The sequence below is a fragment of the Cucurbita pepo genome, chromosome LG10 (genome assembly GCF_002806865.2).
Source record: "Cucurbita pepo subsp. pepo cultivar mu-cu-16 chromosome LG10, ASM280686v2, whole genome shotgun sequence".
Classification (NCBI taxonomy): Eukaryota; Viridiplantae; Streptophyta; class Magnoliopsida; order Cucurbitales; family Cucurbitaceae; genus Cucurbita; species Cucurbita pepo.
This window is the reverse complement of record NC_036647.1, coordinates 6552199-6575962: the sequence shown is the minus strand read 5'-3', so window position 1 is coordinate 6575962 and position 23764 is coordinate 6552199. Positions and strand designations below refer to the sequence as shown.

Below are 23764 nucleotides of genomic sequence, written 5' to 3'. Positions count from 1 at the left end.
CTCGTGGCCAAATGGGCTAATATCAATGTGAGGGTCACAACCTACTCTCTTCATAATATGACTGTGATACTATGCTCATAACATGTGATACACTCTCATTGGCACGTCCGGCCCCCATTGCCAGGTTTAATCCGGTACTCCATTACTTGTTGCGTGCGTGTCTTCCCGGTACTCCATTACTTGTTGCATGTCGTCTTCTACCGTACACATATCACCCCGCCGTTGCTCAACACATGGCACCTTCTCCTTCTTGGTTGAAGCATGTCACCTACCATTTAATTTCATGAGTTATTTTCGGAATGCGCTGTGTTATTTATGTTTTTTTCTAATTTCTTTAGATTTTTATCTTTTCCTAATTTCTTTCGATCTAGGAAGGTCTCCTCGTGGTTCTAATTTTTATTATTTTATTACATTTATTCCTTCTACCTTATCTCAAAATTCACCGTACGCCCTTTCAGAAGGGAGCCTAAATCTAGTGCCTAAGACCACTCGACCAAACTGACCAAATTGTTGGCACTTGCATTTGTATATTTTCTTTTGTGTTTATTGTAGTTCTAATGTTTATTTCATAAAGCTTCAAATTCTATTGTTTCGATTGTTGTTCCATTATATTGTCTTCAAAATAGTCTATCCATAGTTATGGGATTAAGATTAGTCAAATTAATTTACTAACACTTCAATAATTGAGATTACTAATCAAATATGCTAACACGAAACCAAAAGGCTGATGTCATGGCTCAATTTTGTGGCTGCTCGAACCACAAATCGAGACTCAAACATATTATGCAAACACATATTTAAGTTAACCAAAAGTACAGTTTACAAGTTCGAAAGAACAATTAAAAAAAAAACATTAAAACAACAAAATAATTTTAGAGGTTGTGGGTGTGACTCTCTATAACTCCTACTATAGATCCCGCTCCCATCTCCGACCAACTCCTAATTACTTGAAAAGTATGAAAAACATGAAGTGAGTACAAGACTCAGTAAGTAGTCTACTTGTAGGCTTTTGTATGTGACCATGGTGGGTGCTGAGGTGTTCTACATTTTTCAAACCGAGAACTTGACATGGTTTCTTAGCTTGTGGTCATGGGTTATGGTAGTTATCCCTAACAAGTTCCTAGACTACTCCCCGTACAAGACCTAGAAAGTCATATGGTTGGTGAATATCATGAATGTGAAACATGTCATCTGACGAGAAAAGTTGCCAGGACATCATAAGACATGGGTAGGACAAGCCAACCATAACATGAGGCATTGTAACCTATTAAATATGGCAGACGTCCTATAAACACATGGTTCATGACATCCCACCTAGATTAAGAAAACATAGAATCACGATGCATATCGTAGTGGGAGGTCAAGAATCATTTAGGGAATAGGTTAGAGTAGCAATTATTTGACTTGGTTCATGGTCGTGAAGTAGCATCTTAGTACCTATCTTTTACTTAGCCCCTTAATATTATCTACTGACCAACTAAGCTAATTTTGTTTAGGGGACGATGTGGCTGATTCAACTAAACTTCTCATGTCATCATCTTAACCGTATCAAAAGACGTAAAAAAGTGTTGTTTTAGATGTCCAAAATAAGCTAAGTTGCAATTACTGGAAGCCAAAAAAAAAAAAAAAAAATTAAATGAATTTATTATGTTACAAATTGTTAAGTGGATAAATGAAATCAAGATTTGGTTAATTTTTTAGTGTATGATTGAACCGTATAAATAATTAAAATCTTTGTTTATGAATAAGGTGAAAAAAATAAAGTTCACATCTAAAACATGACCCTATCTATAAAATAAAATAAAATAAAATAAAATAATATATATATATATATATATATATCATTTTTTCAAAATTTAAATCAACATATAAATAGGTAAAAATAAAAATCCTCAAACAAAATAGTTTTTTATTTGAATTTTCAAATTAATAATTGTCGATAACATTTGATTTCATTTATTTATTATTATTTTTTTTTATTAATGATGAGAACTATAGGTTAGAACTTATGATGGAGTCGTGCCATGAACATCTATGATATATAAGTTGATTCCGTTAGTGCCTTGAGCATCTATGATATGGATAATCCTTTATCAAGGTTTTGGAAATGATGAGAGTTGTTATATATATATATATATATATATATCTTATAAATATCTCCAAAAATAAAGACCCTTGTATAGAACCTATGAGGGTAGAGAGTTGACACCATGCCTCCCCTCAAATATATTTTGAAGAATTTTTAAATTGGCCGCTTAGACATAGTTTTGGCGAACGGACAAACAGTGTCATGGAGAGTTTGTTCGGTGTCCGATTGACACCAAATTTGGCAAGCTTTCATATTTTATATGGACAGATTTGACTCCATAGCCGCATGTACAAATTCTCTTCTAAACCCTCACTTTTGAAGTTAAGGTACGAGATCCTACTCAGCCTGTTAACAAGCCTATCTATGCCACTCATCTTACTTGCTGCCCCTATCTTACTTATTTTCGTTTCCTCTTGAATGCACACATTATATGGTTTGTTAGATGGTGCACCGTCCTCCTTGGTCACATCATGGAATTCTTCTATATTAGCCCTCGTGTGGCCAAATGGGCGTCAATAAGCGCATGTACAAATTCTCTTATGAACCCTCACTTTTGAGGTTAAGGTCCGAGATCCTACTCAGCCCGTTAACAAGCCTATCTATGATGCTCATCTTACTTGCTGCTTCTATCTTGCTTATTCATCCTTTCCTCTTGAATGCACACATTATATGATTTGTTAGATGGTGCACCGTCCTCCTTCGTCACATCATGGAATTCTTCTATATTGGCCCTCGTGTGGCCAAATGGGCATCACTTTGCTTATCTCGACGTGAGGGGCACCGTCCTCCTCGGTTGCATCATAGAATTCTTCTATACTGACCCTCATGTGGCCAAATAGGCGTCACTTTGCTTATCTCGACGTGAGGGGTGTCACGGTCAAGGTTCTTTAAGGCGTGTTGCCCATGACAAGCCAAACCCTTTATGTCTTTCCATGTTCTAGTGTTTTGCTTTTGTATTTCTAGGGAGTATGACATTTCGAAAAAATCATGGACATGAAATGCCTCAGAATATACTATAGGGGGATATGACTAGTTGTCAACTTCTCCCTACCCAAGGTTATATACTGTGAGCTGTTGTTGTTACTCTCTTGCTTGCTTGTATAACGTCTCTTTCAAAAATCTCTCTTTCGAAAATCTCTCTCTGCCCTCGTTTTCTAAAACTTTCTCTTAAACCGTGGCCAGAGGCTCGAGCATACATCGCTTGGCCGTAGGCGACACAAGAACGAATTGGCTTATCTCACTTGTCGTTGGAAAGTGAGTGCCACACAATCGCAAGTCCGCTGCCATCAAGAATGCGATTGTGACAAGTGGTATCAGAGCTTTGTTAGCTCCGTGACATAGCAAAGACCGAAACTATGTCGACGACAAAGTCGACACCCAAATCACAAGTCGTCTGACTTACTTTAATAGAGAAGAAAATATTGTTCCTCAAAGAAGTCCCTGACACCATCCGCTTCCTAGAAGAACGGGTGACAGAATTAAATGGAAAAGTTATACAAATCGACGCAAAGGGCAACCGCCTGGATGGGTTGCCAATCCTAGAACTAATGTTTCGAGTGGCCTCGCTCGAAGAAAGAGTTTCTCCTACGAGCAGCTCAAGACCTTCTAGTAGCCACGATAGCTCTGTCGCGCGCAAGGAGAGACGTGGCGAAGAGTTCGATGTGCTACAAAATACAATGATGAGTTTGCTCAATGGATTAGTTGACGAATTTAGAACAACGATTGATGCCATCCAAGAAAAGATGACCGACATGAACACCCGAATTGGGGTGACAATGAAAGCCGTGGAGAACGTCATGGCTGGGCAAACTAATATAGGATCCAACAAGCTGAAGTTCCCAAACTCCAGACCCTTCAAAGGGAACCGGGACGCCAAAGAGTTGGAGAACTTCATCTTTGATGTCAAACAGTACTTCAAAGCCATAACGGCTTGTAACGACGACATAAAAGTGACAGTAGCCTCAATGCATCTCATAGACGATGCAAAACTTTGGTGGCGTACAAAGGTGCAAGACATCGAGAATGGATTGTGCACCATCGACTCTTAGGAAGACCTCAAGAGAGAGTTGAGGGACCAATTTTTCCCAAAAAACGTGGAACACATGACAATGGAAAAACTAATAACCCTGAAACAAACTGGGAGCATAAGGGACTATGTCAGACAGTTCTCGACCCTGATGCTAAATATCAGGGGCACATCAGAGAAGGACAAGGTATTTTTCTTTATAAATGGGTTACAACCGTGGGCCAAAACAAAAATACATGAGAAAAAGGTTCAAGATCTAGCTACTGCAATTGCCAGCGCTGAGAGACTCCTAGACTTTGGGAATGAAGCGAGTTTCCAAAGAAAAACGACACAGGCCCCAAACACTGGGGGCAAAACATATAGACCGCCAAGTCATCGAAATGAATGCCTTAATAGACTAAACGGAAGTAACGACAAACCAAGTGGATGGACAGATAGACCTCCTCAGAATAACCAAGCGGGGACGTCTCGAGGACCTTACCCTAAAAAAAACTACCTGACGACACCTTTACAATGCCTGTTGTGTAAAGGCCCCCACAGACTGTCCTACTGTCCTCATCAGGCCTCTCTCAGTGCACTCCAAGTGTCCATTTAAGAGAGCAATGACACAGGAGTCGAGACTACGCCAGACAGGAGGGAAGATCAGGACATCCTTCGAATGGGTACACTTAAATTGTTGTCAGCCCTCCAACGGAAGGTCAACCCAAAGGAGATAATAGAGAAAGAGCTCATGTTCGTAGATGCAACAATAAACTCCCAACCAAGCAAGAGCACCTTGATAGACTCAGGTGCGACCCACAACTTCATCGCCAACCAAGAAGCACGAAGATTGGGACTCACCATAGAAAAGAACCCCGAAAAAATGAAAGCTGTCAACTCCGAGGCCTTGCCTATTGTGGGAGTTTCTAAAAGAGTCCCCTTCAAATTAGGGACCTGGACAGGTGAAATGGACCTTTTCGTGGTTCGCATGGATGACTTCGACATATTACTTGGGATGGACTTCCTCCTAGAACATAAAGTTATCCCAATGCCAATGGCGAAATGCTTGGTGATCACCGACCACAACCCCACAGTGATACCTGCAAGCATCAAGCAACAAGATAATCTTAGAATGATCTCGACCATACAATTGAAAAGAGGACTCGCACGAGAGGAACCTACATTTATGGCTATACCCCTGATGGAAGAAATGACCATTGAGGAAATTGTTCCAAGCGAAATCAAGTATGTACTAAACAGTTATGCTGACATAATGCCAAGGAGCTTACCACAAACACTACCACCCCGTCCAGGCATTGATCACGAAATTGAACTCCTCCTTGGGGTTAAACCCCCAGCAAAGAATGCATACCGGATGGCTCCCCCTGAGCTAACCAAAATTGAGGAAACAATTCGATGAGTTGTTGGTGGTAGGATTCATCTGCCCGACAAAGGCACTTTACAGAGCCCCCATACTATTTCAGAAAAAGAAGGATGGGACGTTACGTATGTGCATAGATTATAGAGTCTTAAACAAGGTGATGGTACGCAACAAATACCCACTGTCGATAATATTTGATTTGTTTGACCAGCTTCACGGGGCCAAAAACTTCACGAAGTTGGACTTACGATCAGAGTACTACCAAGTACGTATCGCCGAAGGGGACGAGCCCAAGACAATGTGTGTAACAAGATATGAGGCCTTTGAATTCCTGGTAATGCCCTTTCGTTTGACAAATGCCCTAGCTACATTCTACACGTTAATGAACTAAGTTTTCCATGAATACTTGGATCAGTTCATCATAGTATACCTCGACGACATAGTTATATACAGTACAACCCTGGAGGAGCACAAGGTGCACCTGAAGCTAGTGTTTGACAAGCTGCGGCAGAATCAGTTGTACATCAAGAAAGAAAAATGTGCCTTCGCACAAACATGTATCAACTTCCTTGGACATGTCATCAGTTATGGACAGATCGGTATGGATAGCGATAAGATAAAAGCAATCCAAGAGTGGAAAATCCCTACTTCAGTATCCAATGTGCGATCCTTCCTAGGATTAGCAAACTACTATAGGTGGTTCGTCGAAGGGTTTTCACGGCGTGCTGCCCCATTAACAGAACTCCTGAAGAAAGACCACCCTTGGTCGTGGTCAAATAAATGTCAAATAGCCTTTGAAGGTCTGAAGGCAACCATGACGAAGGGTTCTTTCCTCGAATTAATAGATGTTACTAAACCATTTGAGATAGAGACGGATGTTTCTGACTTTGCCCTAGGTGGTGTTCTTATTCAAGAAGGCCACCCCATCGCTTATGAAAGTCGAAAGCTCGATGATGCTGAAAGGAGGTACATTGTCTCCGAAAAAGAAATGCTGGTTGTGGTCCATTGCCTACGAATCTGGAGGCAGTACCTCTTGGGATCACAATTCGTAGTGAAAACGGATAACAGCGCTATTTTCCACTTCTTTGATAAACCGAAATTGATGGCAAAACAAGCCCAATGGCTGGAGTCATTGGCTGAATTCGACTTCAAATTCGAACACAAGGCAGGAAAAAGTAACCAAGCAGCCGACGCGCTGAGTCGGAAGGGCAAACATGCGGCCCTGTGCATGTTAGCCCATATTCACTCAAGTAAGATCGATGGATCGATGCGCGACCTCATCAAAGAACATTTACATAAAGACCCATCGGCCAAAGCCGTCGTTGAACTAGCCAAAGTTGGGAAGACACGACAGTTTTGGGTTGAAGGAGACCTTTTAATGACAAAGGGAAACAGATTATACGTTCCAAGAATAGGAGAATTAAGGAAGAAGCTCATTCAGAAATGTCATGATACCTTATGGGTCGGACATCCTTGGTGGCAACGAACATATGCCTTAATAAAAAAGGGGTACTTCTGGCCAAATATGCGAGACTACATCATGCAGTACACCAAGACATGCCTCATTTGCCAACAGGATAAAGTCGAGAAAGTCAAAGTCTCGGTACTCTGGAACCTCTACCCGTGCCAACAAGGCCTTGGGAAAGTGTGTCTCTTGAACTTCATAACACACCTCCCAAAAGTCGGAGAATACGACGCCATCTTGGTTATCCTAGACCGATTCTCGAAGTACGTGACATTCGTTCCCACCCCCAAATTATGCTCGGTTGAACTAACAGCCCAACTATTTTTCAAACACATTGTAAAGTTATGGGGCATTCCATCGAGCATCATCAGCGATAGGGATGGTAGATTCATCGGCACATTCTGGATTGAGTTATTCGCCTTCTTGGGAACGACTTTAAACATCTTCTCGAGCTATCATCCTCAAACCGATGGACAGATAGAATGGTTCAACTACTTTCTTGAAGAATACCTACGTCACTTCGTCGAATTTCGCTAGAAGAACTGGATACAACTGCCTGATGTTGCCCAATTCTATTTCTATTGTCAGACAAGTTCGTCTACAGGAAAGAGCCCCTTCAAAATTGTAAGTGGACGACAACCAACTTTGCCCCATATTATTGATCATTTTTATGCAGGAAAAAACTCTCAAGCTCAAAATTTAACTAGAGAATGAAAGCAAACAACAGATATAGCCCGAACATATTTGGAGAAAGCTTCCAAGCATATGAAAGAGTGGGCGGACAAGAAGCATCGCCCCCTCCAATTTCGAGCAGGAGACCAAGTCCTCATCAAGTTGAGACCAGAACAGATCAGATTCCGCAGCCGAAAGGACCAAAGACTATTTCGAAAATATGAAGGCCCGGTTAAAGTCCTTAAAAAGATCGGGGCTACTTCCTACAGAGTTGCGCTACCCACATGGATGAAAATCCACTCAGTAATTCATGTGAGCAACTTGAAGCCCTATCATTCTTATCCAGACGACAACCAGCAAAATGTAATCACGAGACCGAGCATCGATCTAAAACAAAGAGACACCAAAGAAATTGAGGAGATCCTAGCCGACAAAGTTAGGAAGATAGGAAGACCCGTACGGAAGATTCGCGAATTCCTTGTCAAATGGAAGAATCTCCCTATGTTGGAAACCAATTGGAAACGCGCCGAAGATCTAGACTCCGCCGCCACCCACATTGTCAGGTTTGAAAGTAGTCGGTTGACAGAGACGTCAACCAATTAGGTGGGGGAGGATGTCACGGTCATGCTCATCCAAGGCATGTTGCCCATGGCCGCATGCCCATTACAAGCCAAACCCTTTGTGTCTTTCCATGTTCTAGTGTTTTGCTTTTGTATTTCTAGGGCGTATGACGTTTTGAAAAAATTGTGTCTAGGCCTGCCAGACTTGAAATTCCTCAGAATGTACTATAGGGGGATATGGCTAGTTGTCAACTTCTCCCTACCCAAGGTTATATACTGTGAGCCGTTGTAATTACTCTCTTGCTTGCTTATATAACGTCTCTTTCAAAAATCTCTCTTTCGAAAATCTCTCTCTGCCCTCATTTTCTAAAACCTTCTCTTAAACCAAGGCTAGAGGCTCAAGCATACGTCGCTTGGCCGTAGGCGACACAAGAACGAATTGGCTTAGCTCACTTGTCGTTGGAAAGTGAGTGGTGCCGCATAATCACAAGTCCGCTGCCATCAAGAGTGCAATTGTGACAATGGGCACCGTCCTCCTCGGTTGCATCATGGAATTCTTCTATATTGACCCTCGTGTGGCCAAATGGGCGTCACCTTGCTGTGAGGGTCACAACCTGCTCTCTTCTTAGTATGATTGTAATGGAATTCTTCTATATTGACCCTCGTGTGGCTAAATGGCGTCACTTTGCTTATCTCGACGTAAGGGAATGGGCGTCACACAACCTGCTCTCTTCGTAGTATGATTGTAATGAAATTCTTCTATATTGACCCTCGTGTGGCCAAATGGGCGTCACTTTGCTGTGAGGGTCACAACCTGCTCTCTTCATAGTATGATTGTTATACTATGCTCGTGACATGTGGTACACTCTCATTGGCAGGTCCGGCCCCCCGTTGCTAGGTTTGATCTGGTGTTGCATTACTTCTACACAAAGCCGTTCAAATTATCCTCGAAAGTAAAAAAATTGATAGTTGTGGGATTTGAACCGATGCCCTTTTGGACCAAAACCTAAATCTAGCGCCTTAGACCACTCGTATAATTATTATTTTTTAATTGTAGTTCATATACTTATTTAATAAAATCTCAAATTTTATTGTTTCGATTGTTTCCATTATATTTACATTCAACACTGTCTCACAGATGTATATAAGATTAATATTAATACAATTAATTTATAACACTTCAATAATTGTGATTACTAAGCAAATATAATAACACAAAACCAAAAAAAACTAATGTCGTGAATCAATTTATGTAGTTTTTTTGAAGAATGGATCGAAACTTAAACGGATTGAAAACATGGAGTGAGTACAAGACTCAGTTAGTAGCTTATTTGTAGACTCTTGTAGACTCTTGATCATGGCTATGGTGGGTGTTAAGGTATACTACCTTGTTCTAACGGATAACTTGACATGGTTTTTGAGCTTGTGGTCATTGGTTATGATAGTTGTCCCTAACATGTCCCTAAACTACTCCCCATGGAAGACCTAGAAAGTCACATCGTTGGTGAATATCATGAACGTGAAACATTTCATCTCGCGAGAAAAGTTGTCAGGTCATCCTAAGATATGGGTAGGACAAGTTGACAATAACATGAGACAGAGTAACATGGGAAACATGTCAGACGTCCTGTAAAAACATGGTACATGGCATCCCACCTACATTAAGAAAACATAGAACCATGATGCATCTCGTAGTGGGAGGGCAAGAATCATATAGGACATAGATGAGAGTAGCACCTAGTAATCTTAAAGGGTCATGGTAAATTTAGAGCAGAGGGTGTGTGGTGCTCTTATTTGACTTGGTTCATGGTTCTCGAGTAGCATCTTAGTACTTGATTTCATAGGCTAACCCTATGGTAAAATATCACTCGTAACACACCATAATCATGTAATGTAATACAAGGTTCATGGTGGTACAGTAACATGAGTTATATTTATGGCAACATGCCATTTTCATGAGCTTAAGTCAATCACATTACCATACACAAGAGTCCTATTAAGTTTTAAACTTATTGGAGTTAATTAGGTACTTGAAATCTTATGGTTTAACAATTAGGGACATTTTGGTCTTGTTTCACCGACATCGTGGTTTGTGCTTCAAACATGATCTATTGGTTGTAAAACTTTGCGTAGTCTTTAAAATTCATTAAATAAAGTCTCTCGTAAAATTATCAGAACCTAGCCATGGTACAAAGATAATAAATAGAGGAAAATTTAGAAATAAGAATAGATTAACAAAAATAGGCCAAAACCATTGAACAGAATTAGAATTAACAAAATAAATAAATAAGAAAGAGACATCCATATGGTACTATCAAGGTATTGGCCCTCTCGTGCCTATGCCATGTCATATACGGACTCCATATAGGATAGCAGGTGCAAAATCTAACCTCCGACATATGGGATCGGACACAGTACCAGCACATCCTTGCCATCCGATATTGTCTTTGAAAAAATCATTTCAAAGGAAGTCCCTCGAGACACTCGTTTCGAAATACTCACCTTCACTGTAACACAAACATATGTCAATGGGAAGCTCGTTTAGATCACAGGGTCTAGGGGTAATGGAGAGCTGACATCATGCCTCCCCCTAAGATACATTTTGAGACATTTCTAAATTGTTAAGGGTAGACTTAGTTTTGGCGGGCAAACATACGGTGTCATGGAGCGTTTGTCTGTTGTCCGATCCAAATTTGGTAAGTTTTCATATTTTATATGGACTGACTTGACTCTAGAAACGCTTGTCCAAATTCCCTTCGAAACTCTAACTTTTGAGGTCAAGGCTTGGGCCCTATTAGGCCCTTTAACAAGCCTATCTATGATGCTCATGTCTACTTGTTGCCCCTATCTTGCTTGTACCTCGTTTCCTATTCAATGCACACATTATATGGTGTATTAGATGATAATGCACCGTTTTCCTTGAACGCATCATGACATTCTTCTATATTGGCCCTCGCATGGCTAGATGGGCGACACTTTACTTATCTCAACGTGAGGGTCACAACCTACAATCTTCATAATATGACTGTGATACTATGCTCATAACATGTGATACACTCTCATTGGCACGTCTGCCCCCCATTGCCAGGTNTTTTCTTCTATTTATCCTCCACTTGTTGGGTGTCTTCTACCTTCACTTAACACATATCACCCGCCGTTGCTCAACACGTGGCACCTTCTCCTTCCAGACGCGTTCGATTCCTCCCTGGTTGACGCATGTCATCTACAATTTAACTTCATGAATTATTTTCAGAATGCCTTGCGTTATTTATGTATTTTCTAATTTCTTTCGATTTTTGTATCTTTTCCTACGTAACTTGATTCCTTCACCGTTCTTGAGGTTCATTGGAACTCCAACTTTTAATTTGCTTTAATTCTTGATTTCTTCTTCGAATTCCTTTCACATACTCAAATTTCAAAACCTAACTCTATAGCAATCTTATGAATTTAGAGAAAAACAAAGAACAAAAGTTCAAAACTCTTACCTCTAGATCTTTCTCGTTTCTTGACGAATTTGTACAATTCAAGTGCCCATGCTAGGTCTCCTTGCACTTCTAAGAAAGTTTCACAAAGAAACCTTCGCTCCAAAATAACTTCCTCATGGTTGGATCCGAGCATCCCGTCAATTATCTTTATTCAACTTAGGAGATACTTAACTATGTTCGTGTAGCACCAAAATAACTTCCTCATGGTTGGATCCGAGCATCCCGTCAATTATCTTTATTCAACTTAGGAGATACTTAACTATGTTCGTGTAGCAAAATGACAAAAATACCCTTTTGGGTAGATTTTGACCATTTTTTCTATTTTTATTTTACTTTATTACATTTATTCCTTCTTCAAAATAAGGTTATTGACAGGTATGGGATTTCAACCCACGCCCTTTCGGACCAGAGCCTAAATCTGGCGCCTTAGACCACTCGGCCAAACTGGCCCAATTGGTGGCACATGCATTTGTACATTTTACAAGTGAAATTACTAATCAAATATGCCGAAACCAAAAAGCGAGACTCAAACAGGTTGATAAATAAGATAATTTTTTTATACAAATAAAAATTAGAAAATTTTCAAACATAATATGCAAACACATATTTGAGTTAAGGAAAAGTATAATTTACAAGTTCGAAGGGAACGATTCAAAAAATACATTAAAACAACAAAATAATTTTAGAGGTTGTGGGTGTGGCTCTCTGTAACTCTTGCTACAAATCCCGCTCCAATCTCCGACCTACTCCTAATTACTTGAAAAGTATGAAAAACATGAAGTGAGTACAAGACTCAGTAACTAGTTTACTTATAGGCTTTTAATTGTGAGCATGGTGGGTGCTAAGGTATACTACCTTTTTCAAACCGAGAACTTGACATGGTTTCTTAGCTTGTGGTCATGGGTTATGGTAGTTATCCCTAACAAGTTCCTAAACTACTCCCCGTAGAAAGTCACGTGGTTGGTGAATATCATGAATGTGAAACATGTCATCTGACGAGAAAAGTGGTCAGGACATCCTAAGACCTGGGTAGGACAATAATATGAGGCATTGTAACCTGTTAAACATGGCAGACGTCCTATAAAAACATGGTGCATAACAACCCACCTAGATTAGGAAAACATAGAATCACGATACATCTCGTAGTGGGAGGTCAAGAATTATACCGGGCATAGGTTAGAGTAGCAATTATTTGACTTGGTTCATGGTCCTGAAGTAGCATCTCAGTACTTATCTTTTATTTAGCCCTTTAACATTATCTACTGACCAACTAAGCTAATTTTGTTTAGGAGACGATGTGGCTGATTCAACTAAACTGCTCATGTCATCATCTAAACTGTATTATAAGACTAAAAAATTTGTTGTTTTAGATTTCAAAGATAGGCTAAGTTGCAATTACTGCAAGCAAGCAACAAAACAAACAAAACAAAACAAACAAAAAAAAAAAAAAAAAAAAAAAAAAAAAAAAAAAAAAAANGGATTTATTATGGTTACAAATTAATAAATTAAAATTAGAATGAGTTGATATCTAAAACATGATCGGATCAAAACTGTTATCATTTTTCTAAAATTTAAATAAGTTGATATCTAAAACATGATCGGATCTGCCTCCCCCAAAATACATTATGAGGCATTGGCGAGTGGGTGTCGTGGAGAGTGTGTTTGGTGTCGGATGACACCAAATTTGGCAAGTGTCCGGATGACACCAAATTTGGCAAGCTTTCATATTTCATATGGACGGACTTGACTCTAGAGCCACATGTACAAATTCTCTTATGAACCCTCACTTTTGAGGATAAGGTCCGAGATACTACTCAGTAGGTTAACAAGCCTATCTATATGACGCTCATCTTACTTGCTCCCTTTATCTTGATTATTCATCCTTTCCTCTTGAATGCACACATTATATGGTTTGTTAGATGGTGCACCGTCCTCCTTGGTCGCATCATGAAATTCTTCTATATTAGCCCTCGTGTGGCCAAATGGGCGTCAGAGGGTCACAACCTGCTCTCTTCATTGTATGTTTGTAATACTATGCTCGTGAGGGTGGCCAAATGGGCATCACTTTGCTTATCTCGACGTATGGAACTCTTCTATATTGGCCCTCGTGTGGCCAAATGGGCGTCAGAGGGTCACAACCTGCTCTCTTCATTGTATGTTTGTAATACTATTCTCGTGCTTGCATTGTATGTTTGTAATACTATGCTCCGTGAGGGTGGCCAAATGGGCGTCAGAGGGTCACACAACCTGCTCTCTTAAACATACTATGCTCGTGACATGTGGTACACTCACATTCTGGCCCGTTGCTAGGTTGGATCTCGTATTGCATTTATCTAGCTTTCCAACACTAATGAGAGAGTGAAAAATTGACAGCTGTGGGATTTGAACCCACGCCCTTTCGGACCAGAGCCTAAATCTGGCGCCTTAGACCACTCGGCCAAACTGTCAAGTTGATGGTACATGCATTTGTATAAGTTTTTTTTTTTTTTTTTTTTAAATTGTAGTTCATATATTTATTTAATAAAATCTCAAATTTTATTGTCTCGATTGTTGTTCCATTATATTTATATTATCTAAAAAATATATGAGATTAATATTAATACAATTAATTTACAACACTTCAATAATTGTGATTACTATGTAAATATAATAACACAAAACTAAAAAAACTGATGTTGTGAATCAATTTATGTAGCTTGCTTGAAGAATGGATCGAAACTTAAACGGATTGAAAACAAGTGAGTACAAGACTCAATTAGTAGCTTACTTGTAGATTCTTGGTCGTGTCTATGGTGGGTGCTAAAGTATACTACATTGTTCTAACCGATAACTTGGCATGATTTTTGAGCTTGTGGTCATTGGTTTTGGTAGTTGTCCCTAACATGTCCCTAAACTACTCCCCATGGAAGACCTAGAAAGTCACATGGTCGGTGAATATCATAAACGTGAAACATTTCATCTGGCGAGAAAAGTTGTCAGGACATCCTAAGACATTGATAGGACAAGTCGACAATAACATGAGACAGGGTAACATGGGAAGCATGACAGACGTCTTGTAAAAACATGGTACATGGCATCCCACCTACATTAGGAAAACATAGAATCATGATGCATCTCGTAGTGGGAGGTAATCATATAGGGAATAGATGGGAGTAGCACCTAGTAATCTTAAAGGGGTCATGGTAAATTTAGAGAAGAGGGTGCGTGAGGTTCCTATTTGACTTGGTTTATGGTTCTCGAGTAGCATCTTAGTACTTAAATTCATGGGCTAACCCTATGTAAATTATCACTTGTAACACACCATAATCATGTAATATAATACAAGGTTCATGGTCGTACAGTAACATAAGTTATATTAATCGCAACATGTCATTCTCATGAGGTTAAGTCAATCACATACCATAACAGTCGTATTAAGTTTTAAATTTATTGGAATTAATTTGGTACTTGAAATCTTATGGTTTAACAATTAAAGACATTTTGGTCATGTTTCACCGACATCATTGTTTGAGATTCAAACATGATATAATGGTTGTAAAACTTTGCATAGTCTTTAGAATTCATTAAATAAGGTCTCTCCTAAAATTGCACGTTAGTCTGTTAGTCATTTTATACCTATCCTTTCCTTGTTGCCTGTGTCTAAAAAAGGCATTTTAAAGCATTGTATAGTGGTTGTTTGGCTTTAATTTTTTTTTTTTTTTTTTTTTTAAAGTCATAGATGGAATTGTAAATAAGAAGAAGAGGTCAAATTCTTATCTCGTCGTGGACTGTGGCTCAAGTTATATGCCGTTAAAGTTGGCTAAAAAATAGATTCCTCATCTACCTACAAATCTTTTTTATTGGTCGGATCAATCTAGACCTGTATAAGTATGATTCCTACCGTAAACATAATAGTTTAAGGTGGTAGGGCCTCAATTAAGGACCAAATAAAGCTTCAATAATAGTTTTAAAAAAGGATCCTCCCTTCCCCAATTATCTCTTCTCAACCAACACGAATATCAGATTCCTTCCAAAGAAACAGGAAAAATAAAAATGTCAGATTTGAAAAAGATGAGAAATTTTAAACAGATTTACACCAACAGAGATGTGGTCAGTTTGCTGAGGTATATATTAGATCTTTCTTTTCTTTTATTCTAATTTTATTTTTAGAAAATCACTCCAGCTTAGATCTTCTCTAGTTTTGATGCAATTATTTAGATGTGATGTGAGTTAATAATTATCAAAGTTCAGCCAAATTTGGAAATAAGAATAGATTAATAAAAATAGGCCAAGAAAATTTGGGAATAGAATTTAACTGTTGAACAAGAAAGAAACATCCAACTCTGTATTATCAAGGTATTGGCCCTCTTGTGCCTATGCCATATCATTTAGGGACTCCATATAGGATAGCAGGTGCAAAATCTAACCTCCGACACATGGGCTGGGACACAGTACCAACACATCCGTGACATTCGATACTGTCCTTGAAAAATCATTTCAAAGGAAGTCCCCTGAGACACTCGTTTTAAAATGCTCACCTTCATTATGAAACACACATGTCAATCGGAAGCTCGTTTAGGGCCCAGGAGTGATGGAGAGCTGACATCATGCCTCCTCCGAGGTACATTTTGAGACATTTCTAAACTATTGAGGGTAGACATAGTTTTGGCGGATGGACATACGGTGTCATGGAGTGACTGTCCGATATCCGATCCAAATATGGTAAGCTTTCATATTAAATATGGACAGACTTGACTCCAGAAACGCTTGTTCAATTTCTCTTTGAAACTTTGACTTTTGAGGTTAAGGCCTGGGCCGTATTAGGCCCTTTAGCAAGCCTATCTGTGACGATTTGTTGCCCCTATCTTGCTTATGCCTCGTTTCCTATTCAATGCACACATTATATGGTGTGTTAGATAATGCACCGTCCTCCTCAATCGCATCATGACATTCTTCTCTATTAGCCCTCGCGTGGCCAAATGGGCGCCATTTTGCTTATCTCAACGTGAATGTCACAACCTACTATTTTCATAATATGACTGTGATACTATTCTCATAACATGTGATACACTCTCATTGGCATGTCCGGCCCCCTATTGCAAGGTTTGATCCGGTGCTCCATTACTGCTACACATTTTCTTTTATCTATCCTCCACTTGTTACGCGCCATTGCTCAACACATGACACCTTCTTCTTCCAGACACGTTCGATTCCTCCTTAGTTGACGCATGTCACCTACAATTTAACTTCATTAATTATTTTCAGATTGTCGTGCGTTATTTATGCTTTTTCTAATTTCTTTTGATTTTTGTATTTTTTTTCTATGTTACTTGATTCCTTCACCGTTCTTGAGGTTCACTGGAACTCCAACTTCTAGTCTGCTTCAACTCTTGATTTCTTCACGGAAGTTTTGCGAAATCCTTTCTAGAATAACATACTCAAATTTCAAAACCTAACTCTATACGAATCTTATGAATCTAGAGAAACACAAACACCAAAAGTTCGAAACTCTTGACTCTTGATTTTCCTTGTTTCTTGACGAATTTGTATGATTCAAGTGCCCGTGGGATTTAAACCCAGCCCCTTTCGGACCAGAGCCTAAATCTGGCACCTTAGACCACCGGGCCAAACTATCCAATTTGTTAGCACATGCATTTGCATATTTTCTGTTTTTTGTTGATTACTTCAAATTCTATTGTTTCTATTGTTGTTCCATTATATTTGTCTTCAAAAATAATCTATAGATTGTTGTTCCATTATATATGTCTTCAAAATAATCTATAGATAATTATGGGATTAAGATGAGTCAAATTAATTTATAACACTTCAATAATTCAGTTTAGTAATCAAATATGCTAACACAAAACTAAATAGTTGACGTCATGACTCGATTTTTGTAGCTGCTCGAAGCACAAATCGAGACTCAAACATATTATGCAGACACATATTTAAGTTAACCAAAAGTATAGTTTACAAGTTTGGAGGGAACGATTCAAAAAAACATTAAAACAACAAAATAATTTTAGAGGTTGTGGGTGTGGCTCTTTGTAACTCCTGCTACAGATCCCGCTCCCATCTCCGACCAACTCCTAATTACTTGAAAAGTATGAAAAACATGAAGTGAGTAGAGGACTCGGTAAGTAGCTTACTTGCAGGCTTTTGATTGTTGCCATGGTGGGTGCTAAGGTATACTACCTTTTTCAAACCGAGAACTTGACATGGTTTCTTAACTTGTGGTCATGGGTTATGGTAGTTATCCCTAACAAGTTCCTAAACTACTCCCGTAGAAGATGTAGAAAGTCACGTGGTTGGTGAATATCACGAATGTGAAACATGTCATCTGACAAGAAAAGTGGTCAAGACATCCTAAGACATGGGTAGGACAAGCTGACAATAATACGAGGCATTCTAACCTATTAAGCCTAGCAGACGTCCTATAAAAACATGGTGCATGGCATCCCACATAGATTAGGAAAACATAACATCATGATGCATCTCGTAGTGCGAGGTCAAGAATCATTTAGGGAATAGGTTAGAGTAGCACTTATTTGGCACGGTTCATGGTCCTGAAGTAGCATCTTAGTACCTATCTTTTATTTAGCCTCTTGACATTTTTCACTTACCTACTAAGCTAATTTTGTTTATGGGGATGACGTGGCTGATTCAACTAAACTGCTGATGTCATCATCTTAACTATATTAAAAGACTTAAAAAAGTGTTGTCTTAATAAAGTTTTAAAAAATAAAGGTTTATATAATTTATATATATATATATATATAATTTTTAAAAAATTTAAATCAACATATAAATACCTTAAAAAAAATAAAAACCCTCGGAAAAAAAAATAGTTTTTTACTTGAATTTTCAAAGTTATAATTTGCATGTCGTTAACATTTTGACAGGTGGATAACATTGAAAGATAACTTTTTTTAATAATTAAATTAAAGTATTTAAATAAATAATTTAGTCTGACTAATTAAAAATATGTCGATTTGCCTTGAACCTAATGAGTTGTATGAACAATTGTATGAAATTGAAAACGTGACTAGGTATCTATGATTAGTTTATTTTACTATGTCCCTATTTATAATATGAACCATGCATGATATGTTATGTTGTTATACTGGACGATTAGGGACCCAACTAAGCCTCTAACTATGAACTTGGGTTGACTATCGAGGGTCTACGTAACATTTTCCGTAGCTGGCTATGAAGACTTGTATGATATGAAGGCTATCAGGAGCTTGCTAGTCAACTTCAGTGTTGAACCTACCTCGAATGACAAAGATATGTATTATAACCAATATGATTATGAGATGGAATGGATAGGGTTGAGTCCTAAAATGCATGAACCTTATATAACCCATGTGAGAGCCTTGTGGATACGGTTACGAGATCCCAACCATTCCTTAATCCGTCTTGTTCAAATGGGAGTAAATGACCACATAGGTAGATGAGTGTTCGTACTTAATAATATTGATGTTATGAAATTTACTAGAAGATGTCAACTGCCAACTAACCTATCTAGAGAATTTGAGTACCGTGTCTATAACAGTATGATGAGAACTATAGGTTAAAATTTATGATAGAGTCGTGCCTTGAGCATATGTGATATGGGTAATCCTTTGTTAAGGTTTTGGAAATGATAAGAGTAGTTCTACACATCTATCATTTTTTAAAATTTAAATCAACTTATAAATATCTCCAAAAATAAAGACCTTTGCACGTGGCCTATGAGTGGTAGAGAGTTGACATCATGCTTCCCTTAAAGTACATTGAGGCATTTTTAAATTGGCTGTGTAGACATAGTTTGGCGAACGGACAAACAGTGTCGTGGAGAGTTTGTTCGGTGTCCGATTGACACCAAATTTGGCAAGCTTTCATATTTCATATGGACGAACTTTGACTCCAAAGCCGTATGTACAAATTTTCTTTTGAACCCTCACTTTTGAGGTTAAGGCTCGAGATCCTACTTAGCCCGTTAACAAGCCTATCTATGATGCTCATCTTACTTGCTGCTCCTATCTTGCTTATTCATCGTTTCCTCTTGAATGCACACATTATATGCTTTGTTAGATGGTGCATCGTTCTCCTTGGTCACATCATAGAATTCTTCTATATTGGCCCTCGTGTGGCCAAATGGGCATCACTTTGCTTATCTCGACGTGTGGGGCACCGTCCACCTCGCTTGCATCATGGAATTCTTCTATATTGAAACTTTCATTGGCACATGGAATTCTTCTATATTGACACTCTCATTGCCACATCCGGCCCTCGTTGCTAGGTTTGATCTCTGCTGCATTACTTCTACACATCACCTTCTTCTTCCAGACACCTTCATCCTTGGTTGAAGCGTGTCAACCCACAAAGACGTTTAAATTATCCTCAAAATCAAAAAAACTGATATCGTGAATCAATTTATGTAGCTTGCTTGAAGAATGGATCAAAACTACGGATTGAAAACATGGAGTAAGTACAAGACTTAGTTAGTAGTTTACTTGTAGATTCTTGATCGTGGCTATGGTGGGTGTTAAGGTATACTACCTTGTTCTAACCGATAACTTGGCATGGTTTTTGAGCTTGTGGTCATTGGTTATGGTAGTTGTCCCGAACATGTCCCTACACTACTCCCCATGAAAGACCTAGAAAGTCACATGGTTGGTGAATATCATGAAAGTGAAACATGTCATCCGATGAGAAAAGTTGTCAGAACATCCTAAGACATGAGTAGGACAAGCCGATAATAACATGAGGCAGGGTAACCTATTAAACATGGCAGGTGTCCGTAAAAACATGGTTCATGACATCCCATCTAGGTGAGAAAAATATGAAACATGACATCCCGCTAGAGAAACATGGTGCATGGCATCCCACCTAGATTAGGAAAACATAGAATCATGATGCATCTCGACGTGGGAGGTCAAGAATCATATAGGGCATAGGTTGGAGTAACACCTAGTAATCTTAAAGGGGTCACGGTAAATTTAGAACACGGGGTGCGTGTTGATCTTATTTGACTTGGTTCATGACCCTAGAGTAGCATTTTAGTACTTAAATTCATGGGCTAACCCTAAGGTGTAGACAAACCTTATCTTGTAACAAAACACAAGATTCATGGTTGTTCAGTAACATAAGTTATATTTATGGCGATGTGTCATTTTCATAAGCTTAAGTCAAGCACATTACCATACACCGAGAGTCATTAAGTTTTAAACCTATTAAAGTTTATTAGGTACTTGAAATCTTATGGTTTAACAATTAGGGACATTTTGGTCTTGTTTCACCGACATCGTGGTTTGTGCTTCAAACATGATCTATTGGTTGTAAAACTTTGCGTAGTCTTTAGAATTCATTAAATAAAGTCTCTCATAAAATTATCAGAACCTAGCCATGGTACAAAGATAATAAATAGAGGAAAATTTAGAAATAAGAATAGATTAACAAAAATAGGCCAAAACCATTGAATGGAATTAGAATTAACAAAATAAATAAATAAGAAAGAGACATCCATATGGTACTATCAAGGTATTGGCCCTCTTGTGCCTATGCCATGATATTTACGGACTCCATATGGGATAGTAGGTGCAAAATCTAACTTTCGACACATGGGCTGGGACACAGTACCAATACATCTGTGCCATCTGATACTGTCATTGAAAAAATCATTTCAAAGGAAGTCCCCCGAAACACTCGTTTCGAAATGCTCACCTTCACTATGACACACACGTGTCAATGGGAAGTTCGTTTAGGCCACAGGGCCCAGGGGTGATGGAGAACTGACATCATGTCTCCCCCTAAGGTACATTTTGAGACATTTCTAAATTGTTGAGGGTAGACATAGTTTTGGGGGACAAACATACGGTGTCATGGAGCGTCTGTCCGGTGTCCGATCCAAATTTAGTAAGCTTTCATATTTCATATGGACGAACTTGACTCTAGAAACGTTTGTCCAAATTCCCTTCGAAACTCCGACTTTTGAGGTTAAGGCCTGGGGCCCTATTAGGGCCTTTAACAAGCCTATTCGCGACACTCATGCATATTTGTTGCCCCTATCTTGCTTATGCCTCGTTTCCTATTCAATGCACACATTATATGGTGTGTTAGATAATGCACCATCCTCCTCGATCACATTATGACATTCTTCTATATTGGCCCTCGCGTGGCCAGATGAGCGCCACTTTACTTATCTCAATGTGAAGGTCACAACCCACTCCCTTCATAATATGATTGTTATACTATGCTCATAACATGTGATGCACTCTCATTGGCACGTCCAGCCCCCATTACCAGGTTTGATCCGATGCTCCATTACTCCTACACATTTTCTTTTATTTATCCTCCACTTGTTGCGTGTCTTTTACCTTCACTTGACACATATCACCCGCTGTTGCTTAACTCATGGCACCTTCTCCTTCCAGATGCATTCGATTCCTCCTTGTTTGACGCATGTCACCTACAATTTAACTTCATGAATTATTTTCAACATGTCGTGATTTATTTATGTTTTTTTTTTTAATTTCTTTCGATTTTTGTATCTTTTCCTACGTAACTTGATTCCTTCACCGTTCTTGAGGTTCACTGGACTCCAACTTCTAGTCTGCTTCAACTCTTGATTTCTTCATGGAAGTTCAACCCTTTCTAGAACAACATACTCAAATTTCAAAACCTAACTCTATAGGAATCTTATGAATCTAGAGAAAAACAAATTACAAAAGTTCGAAACTCTTACCTCTTGATCTTCCTTGTTTCTTGACGAATTTGTAGATTCAACTGCTCATGCTAGGTCTCCTTGTGGTTCTAAGAAAGATTCATAAAGAAACCTTCGCTCGAAAATACTTCCTCATGACCGAATCGGAGCGAAGAACAGAAAAAAAAAATCATGTCGTGGGATTTGAACCCACGCCCTTTCAGACCTAGGCCTAAATCTAGCGCCTTAGACCACTCGGCCAAACTGTCCAAGTTGTTGGCACATGCATTTGTATGTTTTCTTTAGCATTTATGGTAGTTCTTATTTTTATTTCTTTTGTCTTCAAAATAGTCTACCAGATAATTATGGGATTAAGATCGGTCAAATTAATTTACAACACTTCAATAATTGTGATTACTAAGCAAATATAATAACACAAAACCAAAAAAAACTGATGTCGTGAATCAATTTATGTAGCTTACTTGAAGAATGGATCGAAACTTAAACAGATTGAAAACATGGAGTGAGTACAAGACTCAGTTAGTAGCTTACTTGTAGACTCTTGATTGTGGCTATGGTGGGTGTTAAGGTATACTACCTTGTTCTAACCGATAAGTTGGCATGATTTTTTAGCGTGTCCCTAAACTACTCCCCAAGGAAGATCTAGAAAGTCAGATGGTTGGTGAATATCATGAATGTGAAACATTTCATCGGGCGAGAAAAGTTGTTAGGACATCCTAAAGACAAGTCAACAATAACATGAGACAGGGTAACATGGGAAACATGGCAAACGTCCCGTAAAAACATGGTACACGCCATCCCACCTACATTAGAAAAACATAGAATCATGATACATCTCGTAATGGGAGGTCATGAATCATATAGGGCATAGATGGGAGTAGCACCTAGTAATCTTAAAGGGGCCATGGTAAATTTAGAGAAGAGGGTGCGTGTGGTTCTTATTTGACTTGTTTCATGGTTCTCGAGTAGCATCTTAGTACTTAAATTCATGGGCTAACCCTATGGTAAATTATCACTCGTAACACACCATAATCATGTAATATAATACAAGGTTCATGGTCGTACGGTAACATAAGTTATATTTATGGCAACATGTCATTCTCATGAGCTTAAGTCAATCACATTACCATACACGAGAGTCGTATTAAGTTTTAAATTTATCGGAATTAATTAGGTACTTGAGATCTTATGGTTTAACAATTAAGGACATTTTGGTCATGTTTCACTGACATCGTGGTTTGAGCTTCAAACATGACATAATGGTTGTAAAACTTTGCATAGTCTTTAGAATTCATTAAATAAGGTCTCTCGTAAAATTGCACCTTAGCTATTAGTCATTTTATACCTATCCTTTATTAGACCTATCCTTTCCTTGTTACCTATGTGTCTTAAAAAGACATTTTTAAGCATTGTTCAGTGG

The 23764-nt window shown here is 38.7% G+C and overlaps 1 non-coding gene across 1 annotated transcript; it reads right to left on the bottom strand.

The window, feature by feature from the left end:
• Positions 1–14024: 14024 nt before the first annotated feature.
• On the bottom strand, positions 14025–14104 carry TRNAL-UAG. Its single transcript has one exon. It is a non-coding gene; the product is annotated as a tRNA-Leu (tRNA).
• Between the last annotated feature and the right edge of the window lie 9660 nt (positions 14105–23764).